General features: G+C 39.1%; 1 protein-coding gene and 1 pseudogene across 1 annotated transcript in view; both read left to right on the top strand.

The window, feature by feature from the left end:
• The window catches only part of AGBL1 (AGBL carboxypeptidase 1), a 765,585-nt gene that overhangs the window by 365,359 nt on the left and 377,534 nt on the right, over window positions 1-22,692 (top strand). The window lies entirely within an intron of this gene.
• On the top strand, window positions 12,031-13,034 carry LOC122469052 (annotated as a pseudogene).

Below are 22,692 nucleotides of genomic sequence, written 5' to 3'. Positions count from 1 at the left end.
CCATACCCCTTCTTTATGGTATTGGCCCAGATCAGTAGTCATCCAGTACTCTGTGGTTTTAATCACTCTGCTGGCCCTTGAGCCTGCCAGTTCTGTCTTACTCTGATCTGCAGACTTCCCTGACCCTCTACAACTGGCACCAGAAGGCGTTCTGTAATCAGAATTCAAAGAGTGGAGGGGTCAGGTTGCTGGGGGGTGGCTACATGGTACAACATTTTTCCAGAAGCGAGGTCAGTCCACCTGAAATCTTCTCCCCTCCTATTACAGCTCTTTGCTTGAGAAAGGAGTTTCTTCCCTCCAAGGACAGCTTCTCCGAAGCTCTGTGACAGCTGAAGTGAAGCCCCAGTCCTGGGGTGCTGCTGGTGCCATTGACTCTAGAGCTAGTGAACAGCATGATGGTGAAAATAGTAAATAATAAGTGATGCAGCATTATAGACTCATCACGCACATTTCATTCTGTGCTGGGTCAAGGGCAGAATATGCATCTCTTAAAGACCCATCTTAGAAACCCAGGTATCTTTAGTGATGAAACGAGCTCAAAATTTGAAGAGAAAAGCCCCCCTGTTTTTTTTCAAGTGGCTTCCGTCCAAAGGGAGGCTCTGTTTGCAAGAAGGCATAGTGTCAGATAGCAAGTCTAATACATTTAGGTGGCCCCTCAGTCTCACCTATAAAGGACCCAACTGCAGGATTAATATTATTTTTCCTACAGTGGTTCAAGGACTCATCCAACAACCCTATCCCCAATGTTGAATGTTGTCTTTATTCTTTCTCTAAGCAGCCAAATTCATTTATTTGGGATTGAGTCTCTGAGCTGGTGACTCCTGGGAAGTGGAGAAAACCAGAAACCAGCCTGATGGAATGGCCCGTGTTGGACCTGAATAATCATGGAGAGAACACTGGTTTGCAGGGTGTGTCTGTTTCATGTAAAGGGTTCTTAGAAATGTCTGGATGGGTTTCAGATCCCCTCCTTTGCCTTCTTCTACATGAGTGGGTTTCACCTGGTTGAAGCAAAGAACGAGAGCACTAAACATCTTTAACTAATCTTGAACTTTTTTGTTCACTCCCCAATTTGGTTTCCGGTCATATTGGCCCACAATTTTAGTTGTGGTGTTTCAGCTAAACAACAGCTGGGAGTTGACAGCCAGCCAGCTGCAGCCTGCTAGAGCAAACACTTGAGCTCCTAAATGTATAAAAATGATAAAATGACTAGACATATAGGTTTCTAATTGCAGCCAGGATTCTGCAGCTGGGAAGTCACCAGAAGATATATATTCTGTGTTGTAATCCAGCAATCATGTGCTCCACCCCGACTGAAAAGCACTTCCCTTTCCCCCACCCCCAAGATTGCTGCCAAAATGTGAAGTCCATTTCCAGCCTGCAAATGATGTTCACTTCTTATTAAGGAGCTGACCCGGCTCCAGACTTATAAATCTAGCCAAAGATTGAGCCAGGGAGATAGATCAGTTGAAGTTTGAGGGGGAAATGATGATAAGATAATGCCAGAAATAAGACTCAGATGATGCAAGCCCCAGATGAGATATATGGGGGTCACAAAGGCAGCCCCCCAATCCAGTACCGCATGCAATATCACATGTGAGATTCAGAGTGGAGCCTCTTGTTTTCTCTCTTCAACCTTCTGATACTCCTCCTCCCTCCCCTCCTTCCCTTTCTTTCCCCTGTTCCTCTTATCTCTACATGCATGCCCTCCTTCCTGCAAACAACTGTCCAACTCATCACCCTTCTCTGCTGGGTCTGTTCCAACAATGGGGGGGCATTCATCTTACTTGAACGTCTCTTCCAAGCACTGAGAAGGCTTTCTTCTTCCTTTGTAGCAGAAATTTCCCTGACATCAAATATTCATCCTTCTGGCTCTATATAGTTCATCTTCCAAGCATTTGTTCTTGATTTGGGGGCAGGGGAAGAAATGACCAAACTTTTGTAGTTCGTTTTCTTCTGCTTGAAATTTGGCTTTCAAACTGTCATTTCACAGTGGATTTAAAAAGCTGAACACTTTCTTTGTTCTCTCTTTCCCTGGAGTACTGATCTTCCCTCTGTTGGACTAACTAGTCTTAATAACAAAAGGACTGGTAGGGCAGGGGGAGGATGATGTGTCACAAAGGAGACCAAGAAAGAGCAGTACCTCTGGGATAGTCTAAAGCATTATCTGGCAATGTCATTGGGCCCATGGCACTACACTGCCCTGGCTTTTTGCTCTTTTGTGCTAGAACAAAAATTCCTTAAGAGAAGGGGCCTTTTATTTATTCTTCAGGATCGAGCCCAGAACCTGACATGTCACATACACTTAAAAATAATGCTTATCAATGAACAGTGAATGAATGAACCCCCATCAAATCTGGTTGGATCTGTTTGTGCTAATGGTAATGCCCTACATTTGTAAGATTTTCTAAAATGTTTCCACATATATCATTTTACTTGATGTGACTATTAGTGAGTTGTCACTTTTTCCTACACTTTCATGAATGAGCCAGAAAGCATAAAAATAAGCAACCACTTTGAGACAGAGAATTTAACTAGAAGGAGCCATGGCACGGATGATCAGATGTATCACCTACCTGGCCTGTTGCAGTTTAGATCAGACTCCGCAAGTCATAGCCTGTGAGCCAGATCTGGCCTGCAGGTCATTTTTGTAAATAAAGTTTTATCAGAGCACAGCCATGCTCATTCATCCCGTAATGTATGTGGCTGTCTTCTCATTTCAGTGGCAGAGCCGAATAGTTGTGAGTGATGGTCAGGCCCGCACAACCCAAGATATTTACTATTTGGTCCTTGATGGAAAAGAGGTGTTGACCTCTGGTCTAGATTTTACTAACAGCAGGTGCATGTGTCACGTTTAAGGATGTCAAGGAAAGTAAGGAAATCCTGTCTGCCTTTGGAGCTCCTCTTGATTTTGGGGTGGTATTTTCTGATTGATGATCTATGTAATACACTTTAAAAGAAAGCTTTGGGAGTAAGCGTGGGGAAAGTAAATAAGAGACAACAAGGAAACAATCTCTTCAGTCAACATATGGGTGAAGGCACGCTGGAGTAACCCTGGGTTTTTTTACTCCAGTTTGTTGTGGTGTCTCAAAAAGCTCAGCATGAGGCACTTCTGAGGTCCCATTGTTCCACAAGGCATCTGTGATGTTGCACTGAGATATGCCAGCCCCCCTCCTGATCTCACACTTTCTGTTGTCTTTACACTTGAGAAGTCACTCCAGATGCGGTTCTGCTGAAAGTAACATAATTAGGTCTGGACACCTTTCATCATCCATGGAGTGGGTACAGACTGTCTTCTCTCTGAGAACTTCATCTTTTTTCCCCAAAGGATTCCTGAATACTGTGAACATATGGGACCTCTCACACCTGTAGGCATTTTAGCAATTTCCTCTGATGAATCCATTTGTAGCCCTCTGCTCTGTTATACCAATGGGTTTCTCTTCTCTTACTTTTTAAATATATTTTTGTTGTTGTTGTTACCTCTGAGAGATTTTGCCTTTCACAGGGGCCAGGAAGTCATGAGATATCATGAGATATATGGTTAGATGTGGGGAGATTTTTGCATTTGGTTGACTTTTTACTTTTGATAAGTTGGGTTGGATATTTCTAAAGGCAGATCCTTTTTATTTATCTGCATGACAACACCAGTTTTCTAGAACAAGTTCAGTTCCAGGATTTGCAATTTGCCTCTTTATCTTGGTGATTATCATTTAGCTTTACTGGTTTTATCAGTGAATTATAGATAAGGGCACTGATTGCAAACTGGTTAAGCCACTTCAAGATTCGATTAAAATCCTGCAAGTAAGAAAAACATTGAAATATTCTGTTTCATGGAGGCATCTGCTGTGTTAAAATAGCATAGACTTCAGAAGAAGAAGATCGGGATTCTAGCCACATCTCCATCCCTCCAAGACTGAAGTTGATTTGCTCTATAACTTCCCTGAGCCTCAGTTTCCTCTTCTGTGAGATCTGGATGATCATAATATCATTGCTCTCGCTGAATTCAACTTCATTCCATTCATTTTGACAGAATTCTCTTGAGCATATACTCTTTCTAGGCTCTTAGTCTAGCACAATGATTATACAAAAATATAATTTTTTCTCCTTCAGTTTACAGTGTAATGGGGATTCAGATACATAGAAAGTTGGTTTCAATATGACTTGGTACAGATCTTATGGAATATGATCTGGGTTGTATAGGGATGTAGGAGAGGGATAGTTTTCTCAGTCTGAGTTTCCAGGGAAACTTCCTCTGAGACATGATACCTAAGCAGTTATTGGATTAGCGTCATCAAGCTAAGACAGAAGAGAAGGGTACTTAGGTGGTGAGTCTAGGGACCAGGCCATGAAGGCCTTGTGAGCCTTGCTAAAGAGACCCCAGTTTATCTGGAACACTCTAGGGGTCCAGTGAGGGGGTGTGACACAACAGGATATACTCAGTTCTGGGCCTCAGGCTAGGTTCTGGGTGTATGTGGGAAGTGGGGGTACAGATAACAGAATACTATTTTCAAAAACTAATTGTGTTCTAGGCACTGGCCAAATACCACACATTCATGAATTCTCTTTGTTCTCATAGTATCCCTGTAAAGTGAACTTTACTTCCATTTATGCTTGAGGGATGGGGACTTAGAGATGACATTTACATTGCCCTCAGTATGCTCATAGATGAGAGGAGGTTGTGTAAGTGGGATCGCATCTCAGCATGAAAGAAGCCACTAGTTCTGTATGGAGTGATGTAGGTACACAGAAGAAAATAGCTGAGCTGTGCTTGGCGAAGTCTTTGTAGAAGAGGTAGTGTCTATAAGGTGAGTAGAAATTGTCCATGAGATAGGAGGGTACAGCCAAGGGAACCACAAGAAGAAAAATGGTGGAGCAGACACTGGAACTCCAAATGGTTATGTATGGCTAGTGGAGTAGAGTTGAGGGTCCTGGGATTAGATGACATGACAGGTAAAACCAGGCTTCATGGTACAAGCAATGGGAAGTCACAGATAAGTTTTAAGCAAGTGTGTGCTATGATAAAATACGTTTTAGAAAGATCATTTTGGTGGCACTATAAAGAAGATGAAGAAAATTGAAAGATGGCCATTTCTAGACAAGGGAGTAGACTCCTGGACTGGTATGGTAGGAGTGGGGATGAAGCAGGAATAATATTTAGGGGGCAGAACAGAGACAAGTTAGTGTTCAAGGGACCAAGGGAGAGAGAGAGGGATATAAGGAGTCACTTGGTTTTCTGTTAGGGGGCTGGGTAGGCAGTTGAACCAAACACAGATGGAGACTCTAAGAAGAGGAGTATTTGGGAGGTGCCTGGGTGGCTCAGTCAGTTAATCATCCGACTTCAGCTCAGGTCATGATCTCATGGTTTGTGAGTTTGAGCCTCACATTGGGGTCTGTGCTGACAGCTTGGAGCCCGGAGCCTGCTTGAGATTCTGTGTCTCTCTCTCTTTGCCCCTTCCCTTCTTGCACTCTGTCTCTGTCTTTCTCAAAAATAATTAACTCAACACCCAAAAAACAAATCCAGTAGAGAAATGGGCAAAAGACATGAAGAGACACTTCTCCAAAGAAGACATCCAGATGGCCAACCAACACATGAAAAAAATGCTCAACATTGCTCATGATTAGGGAAATACAAATCAAAACCACAATTAGATACCACCTCACACCTGTCAGAATGACTAACATTAAAAGCTTGAGCAACAACAGATGTTGGTGAGGATGTGGAGAAAGAGGATCTCTTTTGCACTGCGGGTGGAAACGCAAACTGGTGCAGCCACTCTGGAAGACAGTATGGAGGTTCCTGAAAAAATTAAAAATAGAACTTCCCCATGACCCAGCAATTGCGCTACTAGGTATTTATCCAAAGGATACAGGTATGCTGTTTCTAAGGGGCACATGCATCCTAATGTTTGTAGCAGCACTATCAACAATAGCCAAAGGATGGAAAGAACCCAAATGTTCATCAATGGATGAATGGATAAAGAAGATGTGGTGCATACATACAATGGAGTATTATTTGGCAATCAAAAATAATGAAATCTTGCCATTTGCAACTATGTGAGTGGAACTAGAGGGTATTATGCTAAGCTAAATTAGTCAGAGAAAGACAAACATCATATTACTTCACTCATATGAGGATTTTAAGACACAGAATAGATGAACACAAGGGAAGGGAAGCAAAAATAATATAAAAACAGGGAGGGGGGACAAAACATAAGAGACTCTTAAATATGGAGAACAAACAGAGGGTTACTGGAGGGGTTGTGGGAGGGGGGAAGGGCTAAATGGGTGAGGGGCATCAAGGAATCTACCCATGAAATCATTGTTGCCCTGTATGCTAACTAACTTGGATGTAAATTTAAAAAAATTAATAAAAATAAGTAAACATTAATTTTTTTTTTAAAAGAAGAGTATTTGGGAAGGAAAGAGCTTGAGGGAAGGACACTTAAATGTGTTTAGAGAACTCATGGAGGGAAACACACTGGCAGAATGTGAGTGGTGATGGAGAGAAAGAAACTGGGAATGCTTTGAGCATGCTGAAGGACAATGGCATCATTTAGAGAACAGGATGATCTTTTGTCATTTAGGATGTCATTAGGATGATCTTTTGTCAGGGTGAGTCTCACGGCCCTTTGAGAACCAGCAAAGGGTGCCTTGAGCCCACCTTCCTTTCTTGTGGAAGTTTTAAAGTCTCTTGGTATTTCCAAGATTTCATGAAGCCTAATTTCTCATGATCTCCTGAGTCTATATACTTTTTCTGTAATACTTTGGTTTTCTACATAATATTTATCTACCTGTGAAACTGTTCTCTTCACTTGTTCCTGCGAAACATGCAGAGAAACATTCCTGAATATTGTAGACTTGACCCAAGGTCTTGTGGTCAGATGGTGGTCACCATGGGTGCCAGGAAAGCAAGCTTTCCAGATTACTTCTTTTATAGTCCTGTGCTTAAAAACCCCCTTGCCCTTTCTCCCCTCCTGCCTTTGGTTTCATATCAACTCTTGACTCCTCCTCTTTACTCCTTCATTCACTCTTGGTTGTTTTCCCCTTCTCTTCACTCTTTTTCTGGAGCTACAAACCATTCCCCAAACCTCCCCCTCTCTTAGGCAGGGTGGTTGCTCCTTATTTTCTGAACTGTTGGTGCTTACTGGCCCTTGTGACCTTGGGACAGGAGATGAATGGAGGAAGCATCACCTTTATCAAGTATTTCCTTCCAAATATAGTTCAGGCACTGCTATAAAGGGACTGCAGCCTACCTACTTCATTATGTGATAAATATAGGCCAGGGGTGGGTGAAGGGTCATGTTTGTGACACAGGATTACTGGTTTTATTTAGACAAGTTCCATTTGACATATCTCTGGGACATCAAGTTTACTCTATGGTCTTATTCCTCCTAGGAGATGCTTCTTAGAAAGGGTAGTTTTTGTAGATCATCCTATCCTTTCCCTTATGTTCATATTTAAAGAAAATTGACTGTTGAGTGTTATTCTCCCTCTTCACTGGCTGTTCTCATGTGGATGTTATAGGTTCTTCAGAATAATGTCTCAGTTTTGGGCTGAGGAGCTCAGTTTCTCCTGGTGGGCTGTCCTCGTGAGGGTGAGGGTGAGACTGTAAGTCCAACACAGGGTTCACACAGTTAAAAAATCTGTTTCATTGCCACAGGCTGTACCTTCCTTCTGCTAGCGGCCTCAGAGGTCTACACCATCGATCACAAAGTTAAACAGGTATAAATGACCCTGCAAAATCTATCACCACCAGGGGAATGTCAGCCTCCTCTTGCATCAGCACAATCATTGGCCATGAAAATCTTTCTTCAGCTAGCACTAGGGTTTTTGCCTAATTTTTATGGCTGGGATAATACGCTCTGGACCCTTTTACTTAAAAACTCATGAAAACTAGCTTAAGTCAAAAAGAGAATTGATGCTCATTTATCAGAAAAATACAAGAGAATAAGGGACTTCCTCTCCTCTCCCCATTCCTCCCTTGTCCTCTCTCTCTTTCCTGGTTTCTGGAACCTGGTTCTCTTGTCTGGCTTCCCAGATGGTAGCACGGATGATCACCAGAAGCTTCAACTATTCATGAACGTTCAATACTCATGGTTCCTGTATAGGGTTTCTCTTCCTTGACAATTTCAGCAGCAGTCCTGGGAACAGCTCTGATTGGTACAGCTTGAATCATGGGAATCTCCAAGAACCATGGAGTGTGTGTGAAGTAATATGGCACTGTGATTGGCCAGATCTGGGTCAGGTGTTCAGCTCTGGAGCAAAAATTAAGGGAGTCTCTCCTGAAGCATTGGGACTGAACATGAAGAATAGTGATTCACCCAACACATGCTGGATTTATGTTTGGTATCCTGATGAACAGGATATAGCCCTAGTACAGGTGGGGGTCCAGTCCTTACCCTGCTTAGCCTCTGTAAACTTTTCTCTCAGGCACTGGTCCCTGATCCCACACCCAAGTTATTGACTGGGATCCAGTGCTGTAACTGCCTGAGGGTGGACATCAACACAGCATGACACTGTTTTCCTCAGTTCATACTTTTATTTAGATCAATCGATCAATCGATTGATCTATCTATCTATAGTCTTTTACTTGGGAGAACTGATCTTTGAAAAATAAATATCAGCAATTCTCATTTCATACAGATATTCCAGGAGCCATTATTATTCATGTGTTTGTTTTTTTATAAGATAATTCAAACATACTGTAACGCACAGAGAATGATGTGAGGAAGACACTTAAAGCTAATGCTGATACTTGACAAATTGTGACACTTTTACGTACTTGCTTCAGGGTTTTATTTTTAAACAAAGGAAATATAGAAGATAAGGGTTGAAGCCTCCTTGTATCCATCCAAAATCCAATTTCCATCCTTTCTTTTCCGAAATTACAACTATACTGAAGCTGGTATCAGTCGTTCATCTGTCTGTCTACCTGTTTCTGCTTTTGAATTTTCTCTTTGCTTTTTTTGGTCAAATTTTCTATGCCTGTATATGACTAGTTTACAATATTTTTATAGAAAGTGTTAATTGAAGTCCTCCATTAATTAAAAGCAAACACACATACACACCACTACCACCATCACCACCCAGAAAACACCCTAAAATTGAAAAAAAAAACCTCTCAAATATAACTTTCCGAGGTTGATCTATCATCTTTGTGAGATCTTTGTTTAAAAAAGAAAATAAAAGTGGTACCTGGGTGGCTCAGTTGGTTAAGCATTTGACTCTTGATTTTGATCTCAGGGTCATGAGATCAAGCCCTGTGTTGTGCTCCACCAGTGTGGAGCCTGCTTAAGATTCTCCCTCTTCTCTCTCTGACTATCACTCCTGCTCTCTCCCTCTCTAAAAATGGAAGGAAGGAAGGAAGGAAGGAAGGAAGGAAGGAAGGGAGGAAGGAAGGAAAGAAGGAAGGAAGGAAGGGAGGAAGGGAGGAAGGGAGGAAGGGAGGAAGGAAAGGAGGAAGGAAGGAAGGAAGGAAGGAAGGAAGGAAGGAAGGAAGGAAGGAGACAAAATACTCGCACTATGATTGTTATCTTGCCGATTTCTGCTTGTAATTATTTTTGCTTTTGTGTTTTAAAGTGATGTTGCTAGAGGTATACATATTCATGTTTTTGAGAGTTCTTAATGCATTGTTCCCTTGAGGGTTATACTTTATCTCCCTTTATTCTGATTAATGATTTTTATGTGAATAATTTTTTCATGTAGTAGTAATTATTAGAGGTTTATTAGTCATATTTCTCTATCTTATTTTGTGTTTGCTGATCATTTCTCTTTTCCTTTTTATTACCTTTTTTTCTTTGTATGCGTGTGTATTTGATTCATCTTCTTTCTTTGGATTTACTCTATTTTTTTCTCTTTGATTCTTGATTTGAACAAATTCATTTTATTTTAACTCTACCTTGTTTTTAAAAAAATAATTTTATAATATAAATTTGAGGATTATTTTCTTATATTTCTACCTATTTTATAATTTCCAACATTATTTCTTTAAACCCATGGATTGATTGGATTATATTTTCAGGTGTCTGACAGTGGTGGTAGAGGTGGTTATTATTATTAAAATAATTTCTCTTGGGGTGCCTGGGTGGCTCAGCCAGATAAGCATCCAACTTCAGCTCAGGTCACGATCTAGTGGTTCTTGGGTTCAATCCCCCATCAGGTTCTGTGCTGACAGCTCACAGCCTGGAACCTGTTTCAGATTCTGTGTCGCCCTCTTTCTCTGCCTCTCCCCCACTCACACTCTGTCTCTCTCTGTCTCAAAAATAAACATTAAGAAAATATTAAAATAATTACTCTTATAAACTTTGTAGTAATGCTTGGTTTCAAATTCAATTGGAATGTGATCAGGGAACATAGACAATATGGGAATAGTTCTTCAATGTTTATTGAATCTTCTTTATGACATATATGGTACCTAACAAAATTTTTAATTATTTTTTTATTTTTTTAATTTTTGAGAGAGACAGAGAGAGCACGAGCAGTGGAGGGGCAGAGAGAGAAGGAGAGAGGAAGAATCCCAAGTAGGCTCTGTGCAGTCAGTGCTCACAGAGTGATGTGTGGCTCAAACTCATGAAAACGTGAGATCATGACATGAGTTGAAATCAAGAGTTGGATGCTTTTTTTTTTTTAACGTTTTATTTATTTTTTAGATAGAGAGAGACAGAGCATGAACAGGGTAGGGGCAGAGAGAGAGGGAGACACAGAATCGGAAGCAGGCTCCAGGCTCTGAGCCATCAGCTCAGAGCCCGACGCGGGGCTCGAACTCACGGACCGCGAGATCGTGACCTGAGCTGAAGTCGGACGCTTAACCGACTGAGCCACCCAGGTGCCCCAAGAGTTGGATGCTTAACTGACTGAGCCACCCAGGTGCCCCACTACCTGACAAATTTTTATGCATGCTTAATATATTCTCTGATGGAGGCAGAATTATTTAAGACCAAGCTTTTCAATTGCACTGTTTGAATTTTTATCTTTTTCTTTTATTTTTTTCTATTTGATTTATCAATTTCTAAAGGAAGTTTATTAAAAATATCCCAATATTATTATTTGTCCTTGGAACTATTTTGTATTGTCCCATGTTTTTGTCTTAAACTCAATTTCCCATCAATACTAGAATGACTAAGTCAGATAAAAATATATCAAGTGAATCTTTTTTTTTACCCAAAGAAAATTGGGGTAATTTAAATATTCCTATTCTAAATATTATATATATGATGGTGTGCCTGGGTGGCTCAGTCAGTTAAGTGTCCAACTCTAGATTTTGGCTCAGGTCACAATCTGATGGCTTCATGATATCGAGCCCCATGTCGGGTTCTGCCCTGACAGCATGGAGCCTGCTGGGAATTCTAACTTGTTCTCTACCCTTCTCCACTCATGCTCTTGTGTTCTGTCTCTCTCAAAATAAATAAGCATGAAACAATATTATATAGCTGAGATGTTTGGCTATTTATAGGAAATCCAATAAATAGTAGTATCTTTTAAAAGATTACTTAATTTTATTTAAGTAGCCCTGACTAATTTGGATTAATTTATTTCATCATGTTTCTTGCTATTTATTTAACACACACACACACATATATGTAATTTTTTTTTTTTGCTTACTTTTTTTTAACCCCATTTCTACCTCTGTGGGCTTATAGAGTTTAAAAAAATTCCTTTATTTTACTCCTCTCCCAGGTTGGAAGCTACTAATATTTTAATTATTATTATTTTTTTTACTTTCCCTTAATTAAAATATATTGAAGTATAATATGCATACATAAAATTGTACACAACAAAAATGAATTTATCACAAAATGAACATTCATGTAACTGGCATACAAGAAGTAAAACATTGACAGTATTTCAGAAGCATGGAACATTAATACATTTTAAAAATAAATCTTTAAAGTTAATTAAGTTCTACTCTCAGAACCTTCCTGTCCCTGCATTCAGACCTCAGTGCTGTAGCCTCTGGGACATGTCTCATACTGCTAGCCTGCCATTAGCAACATAGAAAAAAATTCCATATCATATTCTTGTCCCGTACACACCTTGAGGTGAGCAAAAATAAAATAAAGTAAATTTTAACTCTGAGGGAAATCGTGCTCATCCAGACTGGTCAGTTGGCAACCAGGTCGGTGCCAAGTTCTGAGAGGTAATTAGTGAGGAGTATGGCATTGATCCCCCTGGAACCTACCTACAGTGACCTGCAGCTGAAAAATGTCTGTGTGTACCACAATGAAGCCACAGGTGACAGATATGTTCCTCATGCTACCTTGGTGGATCTAGAACCCAGGACTATGGACTCTGGTCACTCAGGTCCTTTTGACCAGATGTGGAGACCAGACAACTTTGTTTCTGGTTGGTTTGGGGCAGGCAACAACTGGACAAAGGGCCATTCTACAGAAGGGCCAAATGGACCCACTCGCTAGGTGGGGGCACAAGCTACGGGGTGGGCACCTTGCTCATCAGCAAGACTGCATCACCAACACTTTCAGGGTGGTACCCTCACCAAAGTGTTGGGTGCTTTGGCTGAGCCCTAAAACACCACCCTCTCTGACTGTCAGATGGTAGAGAATGTGGGTGAGACCCACTGAATTGACAACTGAGCCCTTTAGGAAATCTGCTTTCACACCATCAAGCTGACCACACCCACTGTGGGACCAGAACCACCTGGTCTCAGCCACTGTGAACAGTGTCACCAATAGCCTCCGCTTTCCTGGTCAGCTCAATGTTGGCCTCCACAAACCAGCTGTCAAGTTGGTGCCCTTCCTGTGTCTCTACCTCTTCAGGCTTGGCTTTGCTTCTTTGACCAGCCACGGAAGCCAGTGGTGTGGGGCCTTCACTGTGTCCAAACTCACCCAGCAGGTCTTTGATGCCAAGAACATGATGGCTGCCAGCTCATGGCCATGTTTTGGCACAAAACTTTCCTCTATTGGTACTCAGGTGAGGGTGTGGACCAGATGGAGTTCACTGCAGCTGGGACCAGCAGGAATGACTTTGTCTCCTAGTGCCACCAGTACCAGGATGCCATCACAGAAGAAGAGGAGGCCTAAAGCAGAGCACCATCACCTCAGGCTTCTCAGGTCCCTCAGCCTTCTTCCTCAACTGCCCTTTTCCTGTCCCTCAGAGTTTGCATTTTCTGCCTCTGTCTTATTTTCTTTTCCTGTTTTGGAAGGTGGACGGGAGGTTCCTATAACAGTGCCTGGCACATAGTAAGCACTCATTAAGTATTGTTTATTAAATGTCTCCTCTCTTCCACTCTGGGAAGCCTAGATTTCTACCCTTCTGGGTAACCCTGTATTTCTTTTTGGTGCCCGTTTCTTCCATCTGTCCAGGTCATATTCCCCTTTGTTTTTAAGATAATTCTCCAAGAAGCTGTGTCTCATCAGATCCCATTTGGAACCATGTACTGAAAACTGGATACATGGGCACCATCCTAATCCATGTGGTCATCCAGGGGAAAGGAAAGCAAGCTACTTCATAGCAAGTGGAGGTACCTGTAAGAAAAGGATATAGGCTTTTCCATTCTAGAGCAGTTTTGGAGAGGGGGATCCAGGCTATTGAAGTCGTAATTTTCAGGTATTTCCCTTTTCCTTTCTCAGATTCAGGGGAGGTGATAACAGTATAATCTCCATTTTTAGTCTCCTTCCAAGCTCTGTCTCGGGCTGTTTCCTTTTCAAGGGTCTGCCCCACTCTGTCTAGGGGATTCCTCTCTCTCCTACTTCACCTCCTGCACATGCTGGATTCTGTCCTTTTCCCCTGGTTGGAAAAGGAGGCCAAGAGAGGGAGGAGAGACTAGCCTTGCCCTAAGGCTCCCAGAAAGGCTCTCCCATGCTCACCTTTTCTTAACAAAAACCCAGCCCTCTTGTGTATTTATGGAAAGGTGTGTATTGTCACCTAAATATTTGAGTCATTCCTCCAGAGAGGGTACAAGGAGACCCTTCATCTTTTGGCAATATCTCATATCTTCCTTTTGCTATTTCCTTCTCCCTGCCCACCCTTGGTTTTGTTCTGTCTTACACTTCAACTTTCTACTTTGTGTTGAACTTGCCTTTTTTTTTTTTTTTTTTTTTGGTATTGAAAGGATGACATTGCCCCAAGAGCCAAAAATAAATGAGAATTGGAAAAAAAAATAAAGTTAATTAAGTTCCATAAATTAGCTAAAGTTATACAATATCTCTATACTTTCCCAAATGAGATGAGGACTTTAACAAACTCAACCAGTCATTAAACACTGTTTCTCACCTTCTTTGATGTTTTTAACTTTAATTTCACTTACTGGAAGCAAAGTCAATTATCTTCTATTCTGCAGTTACACAAGTTTACCCAATTGCATCTCACTCTCTGTGTGTTGTTTTTGCTTCTTTCTAAAGTACATCCTTTAGTAGTTTTTTCAGTACTGATTTATAAGAAGTAAACTCTGAACTTTATTTTCTATCTGAAAATAAATATCCTTAGTCCATCTTCACTTGAGTGATATTTCATCCTGACATAAAATTCCCAGTTGACAGTTAAGAATTGTCAAGCTGGACAGTCAGCACTTTGAATTTTTTTCTCTGTTGTTTTCAGTTATTTATTACTAATAATGTTAAATTGACACACAAAGTAACTGACATTTATTTGAAAGGAATTTGTCTTTTCTCTCTGATAGTTTTCAAGAACATTTCTTTCTATTTTTGCTGTAGGGTGTCCTCCTGTTTTCAGTATGGCGTCTCACCCTTCTCCCATCTGTCCCTGATATCCCTGCATCTGTATGGTTCCATCACTTGAGAATAAATCTTCAGCTCTCAGACATGAAGGGGTAGGAAAGGTTGCCTCGTCTTATAATTTGGAGGATGGGACCTGAGGGTCTGATGGCTTTTCATACAGACTTTCAGTCAATTTCAGTTCAATTTCAATTTCAATCCAAACTGTGTTTGGAAATTTTCTGTATGTCTCATAGCCAGAGACACCAGTTGCACCCATTTTCTGATCTCTTACTCTTGGAAATTGGCTTGCATCCTTTTGGTGTATAAATTTGAGGGATCTCTGATCCGCTAAATCACATAGCACTAGACCATCTGCTTTCAGTCTCTCAATATTTAGATATTTCTTGTCTGTTGTCATCTCCTCTATTTTCTGTGTGTTTGAAGATTTATGAATATTATTAAAATATTTTACAGTAATTTTGGAGGGGGGTTCCTAGAGATATAATGGTTGAGTGCATGTATTCAATCTTCAGTGTTTAAAATAAAAATCCTTTCCATTAAGATTTTACAGACATTGGAAATTCTATTAACGGAAGATAGAGTCCTTCATTTCATAATTAGAAATATCCCAGGGAGACATAGCACATTAACTTATAATTATAAATGGCTGGTATGCTTCCCTCTTTATAATTGACCCCTGATTCAGAATTAATTGCTTCTCTATCCCTGTTATATCTCCTTCACATATTTACAGTTTGTGGTTGGCAGGTCTCAGTAACCAGACTGTGAACTAGTTGGGATTATGTTCAAGGCACTTTTGTGCTCATGTATCTTTAGTTGCAATCACAGTGCTTGGTGCAAAGGGTGCTCATAAATGCCTCTTCAACAAAACTGAATAATTTAGAGTCATAATTAGCACAGAAACCTTCAGCTATAACCGGAGTGTTTTTCACCCTTTGGCGAGAAATTTCAGCCAGATGTTCACTGGGTTCCCAAATTTTTCTCCCAGATTTGCCATGTGATCTGATTGATCATTGAGTTTGGTAACTGGCATTGTGAGGAGATTAAAACTTCCAGTAATGATAAAATAACAATATTATTTTGTATCATTCTCTTATTGTGTAAGATGTTTGTGTTCTCATATATTTTATTAAATGTTTATTTATTTATTGAGAAGAGGCAAAGAGAGAGGGAGAAAGAGAATCCCAAGCAGGTTCCACACTGTCAGCGTGGAGCTGATGTGGGGCTCGATCCCATGAACTACAAGATCGTGATCTGAGCCAAAATTGAGAGTTAGATGCTCAACTGACTGAGCCACCCATATGATCCCCCCAAATATATATATATTTTTTAATCCTCATACATCCCTGCAAAATTAGAGAATTGCAAAGTATATTTTATTTTGTTTTTGTGTATCCTTTCAAAAAATAGAAGATACTGGTGGGGATAATTATCACCAATTTGGGAAAAGAAAAGAATATCCCCTTCTTTAATGTTATTTTCTGTAAAACTAAGAGAAGCAAAGGGTCAAGGAACCTCTGTTTATTCTCTTCATACATACAAAACAAAGTGACCGTTTAGTAAAAATGGCTAGTCACAATTATAAGTATCCTAGATATCTTGCCCACTCAAGAGCTGACAACCAACAAAAGTCAGCAAAAGGATTAATGATCATTTCTGTCTAGAATAGAAAGAGTTGCCATTGTTAATTTTGAATATTATCTATTCTACCTCAGAAGAAAATGGTGGTCTGGGGATTTTGGCTGGGCTGTGTTTCCAGGAGGGAGGAATGGTATAGGTTTGAGAAAGGTTAGCGTCTGTGACTAGGCACTTTGAACAAAGTGAAATGGAAGCAGGGAAGCTCAGATTACACAAGGGAATGTTTTCAAAATTGAAGAAAAGGTCCCAGAGCAAGAGTGACTGTAAGAACATTAAAGAGTGCTGATTCAGAGCGAAAAGAGGGAATGTGCATTGAATACATTTGTTCATTGTGGAATAAATATAGACTGCTACCTCCACTAACTGGTATTTACAGTTCTCAACTAGTTTCGTAGAATGAGTTGGTTTTTTTGTTTGTTTGTTTTTGTTTTTTGTTTTAAAGTAAACTCTGTTCCTTATGTGGGGCTCAAACTCATGTCCCCAACCAAGATCAAGAGTTGCATGCTCTACTGAGTCAGCCAAGTGCCCCATAGAAAGAGTTTTGAGTTTCTATTTAGCTAGCAGGAAGTGTGCATTTTAAAATGCATTAAAGGAAGCTAAAGTGGTAAATAAATCATTCTGCCATCTTAAACTGTCCACAAGGTGTTCAGTAAAAGTAGTGACCTGGTTAGCAGCTGGGAAACCCAAGTTTCAAACGTGCAGCAGCAACATTCCATTGTTATGTAAATGGAGGGGAATAAGGGAATACTCAATTTGAGAAAGCTCAAATTAATTAACATCATATCATACCATCAAGGGTGTCATCTATTAATACGTAGCAGCTTTTCAGGTGCGGCTCCCTTGGTTATCAGTCTCCACTCTGAGCTATTTTTATGTTAGCTGTGAAAAAGCAGAATAATTGTAGGGTCTGTGCCATGCTGACTTGTCAGACAAAATGGACCGTTGGTGCACTATTTTCTTCTTCTAAAGAACAGACAGATAAACATCCATCATATAGGTGGGACTTAAGAGCTTTATGGTGCCAGCTGATGGAAATTCCTTTCATGCTGCATAGGTTTGTGGAGGGAAGCTTTGTCTTTGTCTCATGGCTTACTGATGATCATTACTTTTCAGAGAATTTACCAGCATCTTGTGACTGACCTCAAAATGAAAGCTGGAGATTCACACATTGGGCAAGAAAGTTGAGGATGAGTCAAAAAAGCTGATGTAATTTAAACAAGACCCTTAATAAATGAGTGGAATCAAGATATACAGAATGAATGTAGTTACTAACATAAGTATATTCAGTATGTTAGATGTATTTTAATGTATCATTGCTATGATTTCATATATGTGAGAAATTTTGGAAAGCCAGCTGAATAGCTTCAGAATTGCTAACATTATTCCTAAGGCTCTTCTACATTTCATTTCCAAATAGATTATTAATAAATAAGAGCTTGAGCTATAAAAAAAAAAAGAAATTTGAGGACAGGTTATTCCAAGTTTCAGTATGTAAATAGGTGTATATATATTGATCAAGCAAATCCTCAGTAATTAGGGGCTAATTGATGGAGTATCTGTAGTATGTAATGTATTTTTTTTTAATTTTGGTAATTGCCTTCAAAGAATTTGGCTATAATTCACATACTATGCAATTCAGTCATTTCAAGTATGTAATTAAGTGGGTTTTTTTTTAAGTTTATTTATTTATTTTGAGAGAGACAGAGAGAGTGAGAGTGGGAGAGGGGCAAAGAGGGAGAATCCCAAACAGGCTCTGTGATGTGCAGAACCTGACAAGGGCCTCGAACTCACAAACTGTGAGATTGTGACCTGAGCCAAAATCAAGAGCTGGACACTGAACCGACTGAACCACCCAGGTGCCCCCAAAGTGGGTTTTGGGTTTTTAATATACTAAGAAGCAAAACCATTACCACTATCTTATTCCAGTACATTTTCATCACCCCAGTAGAAACACTGTACCTATTAGTAGTCACTCCCATTCTCTTCTCCCCACAGTCCCTGAAAATCACTAATGTATTTTGTCTCTATGAATTTGCCTCTTCTGGACATTTTATAAAAATAGTATCATAATAATATGTGGTTCTTTATATCTGGCTTCTTTCACTTGGCATAGTGTTTTCAAAGTTCATCCATGTTGTGTGTTTTAGAACTTTACTTCTTTATGGCTTAATATTCCCTTGAATGGATATACCACATTGTTTATCCATTCGTCAGTTGATAGACATTTGGCTTATTTCCACTTTTTTGGTTGCTCTGAATAATGCTGCTAGGAACATCCACGCATGAGATTTTATGTGGACACACTTTTTTAGTTCCCTTGGATATATACCTAGGAGTGGAACTACTGGGTCACATGTGTACTCTGTCTTTGTTATTTTAAGACATTGCAAAAGTACTCCAAAATACCTGCACCATTTTGTATTCCACTAGAATGTATAAGAGTTTCAATGTATCCACATTCTGTAACATTTTCTGTTTTATTTTTGGCCATTCTAGTTGGTGTGAAATGATATGGTGGTTTTGTTGTGTATTTACATAATGACTAATGATTTTGACTATTTTTCCCTGTGCTTATTGGTCATTTATATGTCTTTTTGGAGAAACACCTATTCAAATAATTTGTCCAGATTTTAATTGGGTTATTTGTCGTATGATATATGTGATTTATAATTGTTTTCTCCCATTCTGTGGGTTGTCTTTCACTTCCTTGATGGTGTCCTTTGATGCCCAAGAGTTTTTAACTTTGATGAAATCTAATTATCTACTATTTTCTTTTGTCACTTTTGCTTTTGGTGCCATATCTATGAAACCATTGCTTAGTCTAAGGTCACAAAGATGTAATCCTGTGTTTCTTTCTAGGGATTTTATAATTTCAGTCCTAATATTTATGGCTATGATTTATTCAGTTAATTTTTGTGTATGATTTGAGGTAAAGGTCCAAATTTATTCTTTTACATGTGGGTGTTCAGATTTCCTTGCACTATTCTTTCCTCAGTCAATTGTCTTGACACCCTTGTTATAAATCAACTGACCAAAAATGTACGTTTATCTCTGGACCCTCAGTTCTGTTTCCATTCTGCTAAATGCCTGTCTTTATGCCAGTTCCATACTATCTCAATAACTGCATCTTTGTAGAAGATTTTAAAATTGGGAAATATGAGTTCTTCAACTTTGGTCTTCTTTTTCTTTTTTTTTTTTTTTTAAATTTTTTTTTCAACGTTTTTATTTATTTTTGGGACAGAGAAAGACAGAGCATGAACGGGGGAGGGGCAGAGAGAGAGGGAGACACAGAATCGGAAACAGGCTCCAGGCTCCGAGCCATCAGCCCAGACAGAGCCTGACTCGGGGCTCGAACTCCCGGACCTCGAGATCGTGACCTGGCTGAAGTCGGACGCTTAACCGACTGCGCCACCCAGGCGCCCCTGGTCTTCTTTTTCAAGATTGTTTGTTCTATTCTTTGTCCCATGTATTGCCATATAAATATTAAGATCAGGTTGTCAAATTTTGAAAAAAAAACACTGAAATTTTGATAGAGATGGTGTTGAATTTTTGGATCAATCTGGGAAGTACCACCATTTTAATAAATTAAGTCTTCAAATTTATGAACAGGGATATCTTTCCATTTATTTAGTGTCCTTTAATTTCAATACTTTTTTGTAGTTTTAAGTGTACAAGTCTTGCATTTCCTAGGTTACACTGATTCCTAAGTATTTCTGCTTTTTGATGCTATTATAAATGGAATTATTTTTAAATTTTATTTTCAGGCTGTTCATTGCTAATATATGGAAACATAGTTGATGTTTGCATTTTGATTTTGCATTCTGCATTCTTGCTAAATATATTTATTAGCTCTAATTTTTTTGGTAGATTCTTGAGAATTTTCTATATACGACATTATGACACCTGCCAATCAGGATAGTTTTAATTCTTGCTTTCCACTATGATGCTTTTTATTTCATTTTCTTGCTTAATTCTTTCTGACTAGAATTGCCAGTATGATGTTGAGGGCATGTGGTGAGAGCAAACATTCTTGATTTCTTCCATTTCTTAGGGAAAAGCTTTCAACCTTTCCCCATGAAGTATAATGACAGCTATGGGTTTGTCACAGATAACCCTTGTTAGGTTGAAGAATTTCCTTTCTATTCTTAGTTTATTTCTTGGTCTTTTCTATCATGAAAAGGTATTGGATTTTGTAAAATGGCTTCGTGCATGTGCTGAGATGATAATGTGTGTTTTTGTCCTTTATTCTATTAATATGATGTATTACATTGATTGATTTTCAACATGCATTGATTTTCATGTTGAACAAACTTTCCAAATCTAGAATAAATCCCACTTGCTTGTGAACAACATGTATAATCATTTTTATATATTGTTGAATTTGGTTTGACAGTTATTTTGTGGAGGATATTTTGATCTACATTTATAGAGGATATTGATCTTCAGTTCTCTTTTCTGTGATATCTTTGGTTTTGGTATCAGGGTAATACCAGATTTCTAGAAGGAGTTGGGAAGTGTTTTTTCTTCTCTTATGTTTTGAAAGAGTTTGTGAAAAATTGATTTTAATCTTTAAAAAGTTGAGTAGCATTTAGCAGTGAAGCCATATGATCCTGGGCTTTATTTTCCGGAAACATTTTTTTACTATTAAGTAAATTTCTTCATTTATTACTGTTATGTTCAGATTCTCTATTTCTCTTTGAATCTGATTAGGTAGGTTGTGTCTTTCTCATATATCCATTTCCTTTAGATTTTCTAATTTGTTGGTGTAGAGTTGTTAATGGTATTTTCTTTTAAACCTTTTAACATCTATAAGGTTAATAATAATGTTCTCTCATTCCTTATTTTAATAATCTACATCTTTTCTCTTTTTGGTCAGTTTAGCTTAAAGTTTATACATTTTCCAAGAACCAATGTTTACTTCATTGAGTTCTCTATTGTTTCCTAGTCTTTGTCTCATTGACTACTGTTTTAATTTTTATTTTTTCCTTCCTTCTGCTTGGTTTGGTTTAATTCCGCTTTTTTTCTAGTTTCTTCAAATGGAAGTTAGATTATTGATTTGAGGTCTTTCTCCTTTTTTAATATAGGCACTTGTAACTATATATTTACCTCTAAGCACACTTTTGCTTTGTCTCATGTTTTTGATACATCGTGCTTTCTATGCATTGTTCTCAGATTTTTTCTAATTTCCCTTGTGATTTCTGCTTTGACCCATTGATTATTTAGTAGTGCGTTGTTTAATTTCCACACATTTGTGAATTTCTCAAGTTTCTCTTCGTTAGTGATTTCTAATTTCATTTGCTTTGGGTCACAGAACATACCTTGTGTTATTTAAATCTTTTACATTTATAATACTTTTAGTTAGTGGGAGTTAGGGGTAACATAAGTCTCTAAGGAATTTGAAAGCAAAGTTTCCAGGATCGTGAGGGGCTAGCTGTTGTTGTTAAGATAAGGTTGCTTTATGGCCTATCATGTGACCCATCTTGAAGTGCACTCCATGTGCACTGGGGAAGAATGTACATTTTGCTGTTGTGGGACCAAGTGTTCAATAGTTGTGTTAGTCTAATTGGTTTATAGTGTTAGGCAAGTCTTATCTTTTCTTGTTTATCTTCTGTAGAGTTGTGCTATTAATTACTGAAAGGGAGGAATTGAAATCTCCAACTGTTATGGCTGAGTTGTCCTATTTCTCACGTTGTTTCTGGCAGTTTCTACTTCATATATTGTGATACTCTGCTAGTGGTACATATATGTTAGCAGTTGTTATATCTTCTTGATGAATCGAGTCTTTACAATTTCAATTTTTTTTTTAACGTTTATTTATTTTTGGGACAGAGAGAGACAGAGCATGAACGGGGGGAGGGGCAGAGAGAGAGGGAGACACAGAATCGGAAGCAGGCTCCAGGCTCTGAGCCATCAGCCCAGAGCCTGACGCGGGGCTCGAACTCACGGACCGCGAGATTGTGACCTGGCTGAAGTCGGACGCTTAACCGACTGAGTCACCCAGGCGCCCCAGAGTCTTTACAATTTCATAATAACCTTTTTTTTCCCCTGTTTGAACTGGTTTTGACTTAAAATCTATTTTGTCTGACAATAGTGTAACCACTCAGGATCTCTTATAATTGCTGTTTGTATGGTATATTTTTTAACATCCTTTTACTTTTAATCCATTGTGCCTTTGAATATAAAGTATATATCTTACTGACAGCTTATATAGCTCTAACACTTATTTTTTCAAACATCCATTCTGTTCATCTCTATGTTTAGATTGAGTGATTTAATCAATCCATGTTTAATGTAATTAATGATCAGGGAGGATATATTTCTGCCATTTTGATATTTGTTTCCTATATTTCTGTGTCTTTTTTGT

This window comes from Prionailurus bengalensis, chromosome B3, assembly GCF_016509475.1.
Source record: "Prionailurus bengalensis isolate Pbe53 chromosome B3, Fcat_Pben_1.1_paternal_pri, whole genome shotgun sequence".
NCBI lineage: Eukaryota > Metazoa > Chordata > Mammalia > Carnivora > Felidae > Prionailurus > Prionailurus bengalensis.
This window is presented reverse-complemented; position numbering and strand designations above follow the sequence as displayed.